Genomic DNA, 10,906 nt, shown 5'->3' with positions numbered 1-10,906 from the left:
TCCTCATGGTGTTAGACACAACTGCATGTTGTGACATGAATGAAGACACTTCTAATAAGATAAAGTCAGATTTGCTATTTTTTTGGTGAGAGATGTGGCAGATTATACTCTTCTGTTAACTTCTAGTATATTCTTGCTTTATATTATTTATGTAAAACCTAGAAAACTCAGTTCCTAAAGGCTCTGATTCTCCTGCACCACGAATTTGAGTTATAGCTGGCTTCCATATAGTTCCATGTATTATCTCTATTCGTGCATTTGACATCAAGTTTGTAGCCAGGAAATCGAAACAAGAAAAAATACAATGTGGTGGGTTGTATAGGAAGTGCCTCAGTGTATAGGAGGGCCAAACCGTATCCTGTTGGGCAACATTGTATTTCAATGTTGATCTCTTTCCCCACCTGAAAGTTAGCGTTAAGAGGTCTGATCTCTTTTGTGAAGTACTAATTAATATCTACTAATGAAATAAATAGGATAAGCACATAGGCTGCTATGAAAATTAGGAGTGAAATTGTGCCTCACATTAGAAGTGTTTCTATTGCCTTACTTGCCTATCAGTTCTGCTGAGGCATAAGCATCTTTCAAGGAATAGATATGATAAATCATTAATTGCAAAATTGAATGCCTCTGTTCCAAACTTTATTTTCCATTAGTCAAGCACCTAGTGAACAACCAAAATGTGTTCTTGAACAAATGAGTTCTTGGAAATTTTCATGTTGCAGTCAATGGGTTTGTACTTTATTTCGGAAAGGAACAGCAAATTGCATCTCCTGAGGCTGAAAAAAAAAAAAAAAAAAAAAAAAAAAGGCAGAAAAAAACCCTCTTTACTTGTTTGTTTGGGGTTGGGCTTCAGTCTTTTTTCAGGGTGTAAAAAATGACACTAAATATTCTTTAGGAAAGTTTTTACTTTGTGTGAGAATAAACAGAATCTTGATCTCCTATATATTTGTGGGGGTTTTGTTTTTATTTATTTGTGGGTTTCTAGTCTGTGGTTCGGGCTTTTTGGTTTGTTTGTTTTATTTTTTTAAGCATACAAGAATTGGAGTAAATGATATTTCAATGCAAAAAAAATGGAATTTTAAATACTAGATAGTCATAAACAAATTATATGAAAGGGGAGCCCTTCTGTTTCCATCAGAAATTGCAACTGACCTAAGCCCTTATTTCTTTAGAGATGTTGGAAATTAATTTCACTCATAATGTTATGCCTGTGAATTGTATCTGATGAAATAATTTACAGATGAACAGTTTTAGCAAAAATAGCTACAGAGAAATGTGGTTAGAGTAGCTGAGAGCTAAGAATTTTTTTCTACTAGAGCTGTTAGGGACAAAAAGAAATCAGATTAAACATAAGGGTTTCATCAGTGCTTTTATAAAACCACAGCAAACAATGCAAGTGTGGCACAAAATCACAGCCATTTCAGGTTATCTATGCAGGAGCTCTGGGCAAATGCAAACCTGAAATGTGCATGGGTGTTTAAGAAACCAAAAAAATTGACCTGAAAGTGTTGCTTCTATATACCATTTAAATACATTAGACTTAAATTATCTTGCAAATGAAAACATTCAAGTAGATTTTCTAATTGCTTAGATAGGGCCTTTGGTATGAAGACCCTATTCAAAAGGGTCTTATTCAAAGGAAGTCCAGAACGTGGGGGAAGAGGATCCCCCTGATTATGGGAAAGGAAGAAAAATGGAAATCTACCATGGATATGTATCAGGGCTAATTAGAGGTTAATTAAAGTAGATGGATTACTTGTTTTTCTTTTGTAGGTTAAAGATGCACAGATACTGACTTAGGTCTTGCTACATCATGAGGGTTTTGGGTAGCCTTGCTGATCTGTTTTTCCATATCCAGTTAACTATTATGTGAAGAATTAGTCTTCACCAACTTCCAAGGAAAGATTTGATTTGATTAAGAAGTGATATTTGGAGGATATGTAAATTCTGATGCCCTTAATGAGAATTGTTTAGCTTTGTTCAGTCTTTCTGCATTTCACCAGCCTCTGTTTCTATGCAATATTTTAATATATAGTGGGTAACCTGCCCTACCTCTGATAAATTGTGTCCAGAAAATTGCATCATCTAACCACAGTCTGAACTGAACTTCAATCACTCAATTCCTGATAAAACTTGACAGTATGTTGGAGAGTTTTTTCTTGAGTTTTCATATTATTACTTAGTAAAGTGTTCAATTCTCTTTGCTGCTAAGCACTGGTAATCATAGAAGATTTGAAGTTAAGAAACTACCCCAATTATTTTTGGAGCATTCTGGGTCCATTATAAATAGAGGATATAAGATTGTTAGATTCATTATAGCATAATATCTTTTCCCATCAGAAGCTCTGGAAAATAGGATAGTTCTGGCAGTGCACATCTTGCACTGAGAAACTGCCAGGATATAGAAAAGGATTGTTTAGAAAATGGTACCTAATTTTAAAAATGCAATATTTTCCCCCTAGGCACTTGTAATAGTATCTCCAGGAACCAGATTTTTTTCCTTAACCATTTTATTTCCTTATTCTTTCTCTACTTTGATGTTTTTTGCAAGTTTTTCTTTTAGACAGGGTTTTCAGTCATGAACAGGTCTCTGTTTTTAATGGATTTTTGCTATTTAGGTTTCCAAAAGTGATTCATTTTTTGTCAAGACCTCAGCTATTCTCCCTGTCACAGAGGGCTTACATGCTAGATTTTTTCCCCTTTGTTTTTGGTTTTTTTTTTTTAAGATTTTTGAGAGGATGAAGAAGGGGGAGGAATTTCATTAAGCTCTCTCTTCAGATGAATCAGGAAAAAAGGGAGAATCTTATAATGTTGCCCAATAAAATGGAATCTGGATGTTCTAACTAATTTTGAATCATTAATTTGCAGTAATTTGATGAGGATTAGTTGCCATAGACAGACTTTAGGAATTTTTTTTTAAATCTTTTCTTTGGATGGTATCTTTTCAAACATATTAGCCAGAACTGACTTCTACTAAATGTACCCTGCTGTCCCAGACATTTGGCCCCATCCTGATATGTGACCATCATTACACTAACAAAAGCGTAATTCATTTTGGTTACTATCTCTCTGGGATAACTGATAAAATATTCTCATGGCCATTTAGTAAATGGCAGCACAAAGATAGTAGCATAAATGAAGTAGCAGCATAAATATGGTGATAACTGTAATGTGTGGGAGACCCTGAATGGGTAGAGGATACCACTGAAGAGGTATATCTTGGCTTAAATCAGGTCTCTACATGTTTAGTTCACAATGACCAAGTTGGTTTACTTGGTTTATTTCCTGGATTTTGGATGTCTTATTAGGTAGAATTTGTTAATATTTTCTATTCAAGTGTGAAATGTTTGTGGTTTTATTTTTGGTGTTGTTTTTTGGGTATTTTTTTATTTTTGTTTTTGTTTTGTTTTATTTTATTGGTTTTTTTTTTTTTTTAATGTGTGGTTGCTTTGCCTTTTTTTTCCCTTAGGACAATTTTTTCCTTGGGACATAATTTTCCAAAGATTCTAACCTTTCCAGCTAGGGGGGTAAAAATATTATGGGCTGGGGTGTTACTCTTAATAGGTATTTTTAGGCTTCTGGCATGGAAATGATTAATTATTCAAAACCAGAATTTCACTGAAGAAATTCAGATAGACTATTTTATTTACTAACTCAGATTTTCTCATCTCTAACTTTTTGGAGTTAAAGTAAGAAACTGGGGAAAAATGAGAAGCTACAGTTTGAGATCATTGCAGAGCAATGATCGTGCAAGATCATCCTTGGTACCTTATTTTTGTTGTGCTGGGAACAATCTGTTCAGTTATCAGCATCAGGGTGGCTTGTGATCTGTCATGAAAGTAAAAGTGGTACTGCTGATAGGGCACCTCTGTGCTTCAGAGTTAGAGACATGCACAGCTTAGTGCTGACCATCTACTGGTCTGCTTTTGTGACCTGATCTATCTTTTCTGCCCCTTGCTCTGCTGGGTCCTATAGAACAACTTGCTCCCAGAGCACCCCCAACGGCGGGACTTTGTGGTGCAGCAAAATTAATCCAGCATCTAAATGCAATTAAAAAAACAAAAAACCAAAAACCAAAAACTTGTTTCTTTTTTTTTTTTTTTTTTTTTTTAATACCAAACAGGCTGCAGTAAGCCTGCTAAACCAGAGAAAACTTATTTGTATGCATGAGCAGTATCTGCCACTTAGCTTCCAGCCTGTAGAAAGGAGATAATGAGAATCCATGGCCAGGGGGGAGGACAGGAGAGCAAGGCCCCTTTTCATGGCTTATTGCTATTAGACTGTCAGGTAGAGGTAAAGTTGCAGCTTGGCTTCTTATCTTGGTGCTTTTTCCATCCTCTGTCTCTTAGCAGCTCTGACACATTGTGCTCCAAGGTCACAAATTGAAGAACTGGCCTTGGAGCAGGGCTTTGTTGTTCGATGTTTTTTATTATTATTTTTATAATTTTGGCAACACCAATTTTATCCTCATACGATTCTTGCATGATTTAGGGGTGTGTGTATCAGAACAGTATGATAAAGTACAGGCTATGGGACTACATGATGGTTGTCTTCCTGGTAGCAAACTTTGTCAGGGACAGGTACAACACACGTGGATATGTTGTGGTTTAGGAATGGTATTGCCTAATTTAGTGTTCCCACTGAAACCATTCCAAATTACATACCAGTCACTCATGCCCCACTTCCTCTCTCTCCTCTGTCTGGGGAAGAGGACTGGAGGCACAAAAGGTAAAAAGCTCGAGTTTCTGTAAGAACAATTTACTGGAAGCAGCAATGAGATAAGAAAACAAACAGGAACAGCAACAATATTAATGACCAAAGTGTACAAAATTGAAATGCGCACCACAGTGCCATTCAGAGCCTGACAACTCCTGACTCCTTCCATGTACCCCCACCTGTGTTCCCAGAAAATGATGTGAGATGGTGTTGAAAACCACTGGTTCTTAGCCATGCACCCTTCTGCCTACTGCAAAAACTAATCATCCTGGCTGGAACCGGAACAGGATATTTTTCTGCAAATAGGTACATAAACTTGCTTGATCTACTAGGTTGTCTGAAATTGTCATATCTAGTGTCACCAGGGTTACACTAGAAAAGATTGGCTGGTAGACTTCCATTTACAGAATCACAGAATATTCTGAGTTGGAAGGGACCCATAAGGAGTCCAATTCTTACATGAATGTCCCATGTGGAGATCAAACGTGATCTTGGTGCTATTAGCACTGTGCTCTGACCATCTGAGCTAATCTTAGGGTCAGCTTTCTCCTTTTCAGATCAAACCATTATGTGATTCTATGATTCTGTAACACAACCTAGAGTCAGGAAAATCTCGACTTCTTTCTGCTCTTAACCAATGTCTCAAAAATATCTGATTTCTACTATTCCCTTGTGGTAATAGCTCAGAAAGCTTTCTCAGAAATGCTCTGCAGTGGGGTTGCTGAGCAGTGATTCCCACAGTTCAGCAATGACCACCCCTCACTTTGGGGAGATGGAAAATCTGGCTTAGTTTCTTTTATGGGTCAACCAGTAAAAACCTTTTGGTATGTGCAGTATTGGGCTAAAGACCTCCCCACAAATGTGAATACAGAGCTATGGAATTTATGCTCACAATCAGGGAAGGGGACTCTGTTTGCTGCAATGCCAAGATCTGTAATTGTTCTGTATCCCTGAGATTATCCCAGAAGCAATGGTATTGGCAATCTCAGGGATATAGCAATGCTATGGTCCTGGTCTGGGAGCTGGCCTTCCTTTTTCCAAGAGCTATTTCCCTCACCTACATGAGAGCTGTACGTATGCAGAGAAAGTTGTGACTACAACTGTGCAAACTAGAGAAAGAAAAGGGGCAGATGCCTAAAGAGGGGGGTGAAAAGCTCAACACATTGCCCTTGCCAACTTCTCCTCAGATTTTCCTTGAATTGTTGGTTTTTCTCATTGTCTTCAGTCAGAATGGAAAACAAAGGCTCTGGTTGCAGGAAGAACTGGGGATTTCTAGGCATTTTATACCAGCTGAGCTCATGATGCTGTTTTAATAGCCTGTTGGAGATGACTCAGTCAGCTCAGACTGTGTAAAATCATAAATTATTTATTTCTAATTTTCGTGCATTGCAGGTCTGTGGAGATCATTAATGTCTGGATAAAAAATTACTGGAGAGAATTGGTGCCTTGCTCTCTTGCAACATCACTAAAATGTTCAAGTAAAGGCTGTAAACAAGGATACTCCTCTAGACCAATTGCAATCTGAGTATTTAAGGGACTATTCCTAATTTAGTATTTTGTGTTCTTTCTCTCTGCTCACCTAGCCAAACAGTAATGCTTGCTGTCACAGTTGAAAAGACCTAAATTCATCCCCATGTAAATTTCTGCATTGCGTATTACGGTCTTGGCTTCCTTAATAATTCTTCCCTGCTGTTGCACAAAATCATGTTACTCAGCTATGACTCACTGGATATCTGTTCACGTGTCATTCTGCTATTAGAACTTAATTGGGATAAAATGGGGCATTCTCTCTTCTATCCTCTGGCCTAGGCACTGTTGTGATTTGCAGTTTTTTAGAGATTATTTTTATTTTCTATTTTGGTAGAGATTTTGCAGGTGCAGCTGTGATGTGTTTGAGTACAGGTCTGTGAAAGTGTTACACTTTTATTGAGGTAACTGATGCAGTTGCAGAAAACCAGTACTCTGTTTTCTGGGTGCAGTGAGTCTTTTTACAGCAACCACAAAAACCACAATATAGATGTTAGTAGATGCAGAGTCTTCTTTTGCTGAGAAAATTCATTCAAGCCTAGATCCTCTGAAGTGAAATCCACATATGCAGGAAGTATATGTAACACTTTTGTTGTATATCTTCTCTTCTTATCTACAGCTCTTTTACTGTGTACTTTTGCTTTTAACAGAACATGTCATGTGTAAATACAGGTATAAATTTGATTTTACTGTAATTAAATGGGGAGCAATCTACTTATTGTTACCCAGTCTGTGCCAGATCTTGGCATTACAGCTAGGTCTTCAGAAACATCGTCTGCAGTCCTTCACAAAACTGTTTTAACATTAGTACTTGCACTCCTACCAAAGATTTTAATTCATCTATAAAATTTATATTGTGGCAGGCAAAAATACAACAGTACCCAAACATTATGCTCATGGCTTCAGGATGGTACAGAATCTATGATATTACAAAGCTATGCTTCAGTAATATGACCATGTGGAACAAAACGCAAAATAATTAAAAAAACATCTTAAATCAGGGATCTGGCTTATTTTATACTATACCCAAGATGAGTAGTAGGTAACTCAGTCATCAGGATGTATTTTGTTAATCTTGACACTGTATTTGGGACCAAATTCAGTTCCCATTGTATAGCATTAAAATGATACTTTGCATATGCTGTTTGTGGGTGTTTGTAAAATGAAGCTGTCTAGAGGATTTTTTAGTACCCTGAGACTGAGAGATGCCTAAACAGGGGTATGTGACTGATGGATTTGAAATATGAAGATTTCATAAACTGGTAATGCTAATGCCTGGACTAATTTCTTATGTACTCTTACTGTGCTCCTAAAGGGGGAAGGCTCAATGTTTTCCAGTAACTTTATAGTTTAAGTCAGGTTTTGCCAGGGATCCATCTTGGTATTGTGGGAGGTTGGTGAATGTTATAAGGGATTTCAACCTTACGTTTGAATTTTGACATTGGGAGTTTGACTTCCCAAATTTTATCTTGGATAAACTGTGAGGCTTTTTCACAGAGAATAAATCTCACTGTTCACCACACCCTTTTCCCTCCCTCCTTAACTTACACTACTGAACCTAAAAGCAATTCATATTTGGCAGAAGCTGAAAGACAGTAATAAAAAACTGATGATCCTAAAATTAATGGAGTGACTTGTGGAAGTTAGAAGTGTCAGAGGGGAGGTATTTCTGTATGTGTGGTTTTTTCCCAAGCTTTCACAGTGAAAAATCTCATCAAACTGTGCATAATCAAGCACTTGCAATAAATCATCAAATGCCATGAAATGTCATAGTAAAAAATTATTCTTGGGTCACTTGCTCAAAACACTATGCCTATTGATTTCCATGGGTAGGCATGCATCAGGACAGAGACATGATGTGAAACTGCAGAAAATGGAATCCTGTCTTGTGTGACTTCTGCTTCCCCTCACTTACATCTTCCAAGGCATTACTGTCTAGCATGGAGAAGGTGGTGTTGTCATAACTTGCTCTTTCACTCTGCATCACTGATCATCCAGGAAGGTAGAGAAAGACCCCAGAACTGGGATTCTCTTAAACTGATTTGTAGGGAGGAGTTTAGTATTAATACTTTTATACTGATGAAAGATTGATGTTTCATATTATGGTCCAGATGCATAGGTTGTTGCTGATAATTCATAAAAGGATCACTTATTAGCAAAGCAAAATAGTTCTTCAGTGACTTTCAAAAAGCTCTATGTCATTAGTTGCCATAATGCTCCCAATGTCATATTTAAAATCAAAGTAATTTCAGCAGAATGTACCATATATGTGATTTCAAGGTCTCTCCATTTAAGTCACATTTTGCTTGATTATAAATAAGACTTACCCTATTACACAATTCATCATTTCCTTTTCTCTTAATAGAAAAACAAAACCTCAACCCTAAATGTAACCTAGCCAGAAGGTCAAGGATCAGGAGCATCAAGGAAGAATATAGAGGGGACAAACTGTGATGATGGTTTGTTGGTCCAGCATATGCAAAATGGATTTTCATGTGGCTTTGCTGCTGGAATTCCTCATCTTGTTGTCTTTGTCCTTTTGTGCTTAAACTGGTCCTCAGAAACCTGTGTACTTGTACAGTGGCACGTGTGCCATGATCTCCAATGTTGTCAAGCTTTTTGCAGTGCTATGTATTTAAGGAATGCAGTTTTTCTTAAGTGCTGTAGTAGGCAAAGAAACAAGGCTGTGAAGGGAGAGTGGAAACCATGAGAGTGGAAAGCAGCAGAGTGACATTTTTCATTTTCATCATCTTTGACAGCTGCTTCATACTAAGAGTAAATAAGAGTACCAATGACAGTATTCCTAGCTAATCCAAGTGTGGCAGCTGCTTTGGGAGATATTTTTGCATCACAGTTGTTCTTCTGCAAGTTTTCTCGCCTCAGACAATCAATAAACAAGTGATACAGAGAGAGGTACCTCCTACCTTTCTGAATCTGATACCCTTACAAATGTAAAGCAACACCTGCGTGTTCAAAGAAGCCATACACAACTGCCAAATCTTTCTGAAATCCAGGCTGTGTATAAAAATGCCCAAGTAAAATGGCTTTGCCTTCAGTGTCCAAAGCTCCCTGTACCTGTGCCTTCTGATCATCAGAGCCTGACCCTGCTGCCTGAGGCAGATGCTGGCAGAGGAGCTGACAGGGCATGCTGGAGCCAGGTAGGGAGTAGATGCATTTTATCTTCTCTGTGTTGCCTTGTTGCCTCTTGCTTCAGCTGCTGCAGCATTTCAAAAGGCCAGGCTTAATGAGCTGTAAGCAGTAGGGTGGTATTCAGACAAATCTTGATAATATGCTTTGATTAATTCAAGAGCTGAAGGTAGCTGAAAAACCTTTTTTTTTTTTTTTTTTTTTAATCCAGGGTGTTACTTTATTGTCTTATATTGCTTTTAATAGCACTGTGTATGTGAACATCTTTCAGTAGTACACAAAGGAAAAATTATTAGCAAGGATTACATCTTTTTACTTGAAACGTGTATTAGGCTTGCATGTAAAATCTGGTTTTCCTTCCCTCAGAGTGGGTATAAAAACAAACAAGAAATACCCCAAGCATAAACCAGTCAATTTCCCGTTACAATCAGTTTGGGAATTGGGTACTTTCCTGAGGTTACAAGCTCAAAGGGAATTCAATCGTGCCAAGTATTTTTTTCTATGTAATTCTTTTCCATGTAATTCTCAAGTATTTTTGTCCATGTTAAAAAGTACATTAACCACCCTCACCAGTTTCAGTAGGAAATGAACTGTTACCTTTAATTTTCTCTTTCCTGTTCCATTGTCCATTATTATTTTTTGCTTATTTCTTTGAAGTGTTAAGGTCACTTTTCCCTCCTCTCAGTAAGCCAAATCCATAGCGGAATGGGAAAAAAATGAGCCCACCTTTCTCTGTGAAATGATATTTTTGTTTTTACCCTGGGATGACTTCTTTTCAAACTTGGTCAGACACAGAAGTGCTCTTACTCCTCTTGTACTGTGTGAGTAGACTCAAATATTTCTGGACCTGTGTGTCCAAGCCTTGTTTATGTGCTGATGTTTTTAGGGATTTTTTGTTTAGGGATGGCTGGGTGTCTTTTTGTTTCTCTTGGGTGGTGGACAGTACCCATCTACTTCCAGTAAAGCAGAAGATGCCTCCTGAAATCTGAATATCACTACAGTGGCCTTCATTTGTTTTCCTCTTGCTCAGTTTTCCCCCCTTAATTTCTGTTGGGTTTTTTGGCTTAACCTACTGGTCTTTTGGTGCTGCTTCAGTCAGCACCTTTTTGTAATCTGAGTAAGCCTTCAACTTTTGTTCTTTAAAATAACTAGTATTATGTAGATTAAAAAGAAAGCTGCAAAGATCTATCTTAAGGTACTTATAAGCTGTGGAGCCATGTGATGTCAGCTTGCACATGCTGGCCAATTGGCAAGCTGCTGATTTTTGTCTCTGAGCAGTTGTTGCCTTCTAAGTGATTATTGCCAATATAAATGCTGAGCCTTGCTGCTCTCATTCTGCATGACCATGTATAATTCTTGTTTTGCTTTGAGAGCTCTGTAGAGAGAGGCAGGGATATGTGACCATAGAAATTGTGTTAAAAGCTCAGATTAGGTTAGTTCTGAAAAAGCTTGATGTTTTAGTGGAATTAAATGTAGCCAATTATGAGACAGAGTGATCTGAATTTTTTATGGATTT

The sequence above is a fragment of the Lonchura striata genome, chromosome 2, assembly GCF_050655825.1.
Source record: "Lonchura striata isolate lonStrDom1 chromosome 2, ASM5065582v1, whole genome shotgun sequence".
In the NCBI taxonomy this organism is placed as follows: Eukaryota; Metazoa; Chordata; class Aves; order Passeriformes; family Estrildidae; genus Lonchura; species Lonchura striata.
This window is presented reverse-complemented; position numbering follows the sequence as displayed.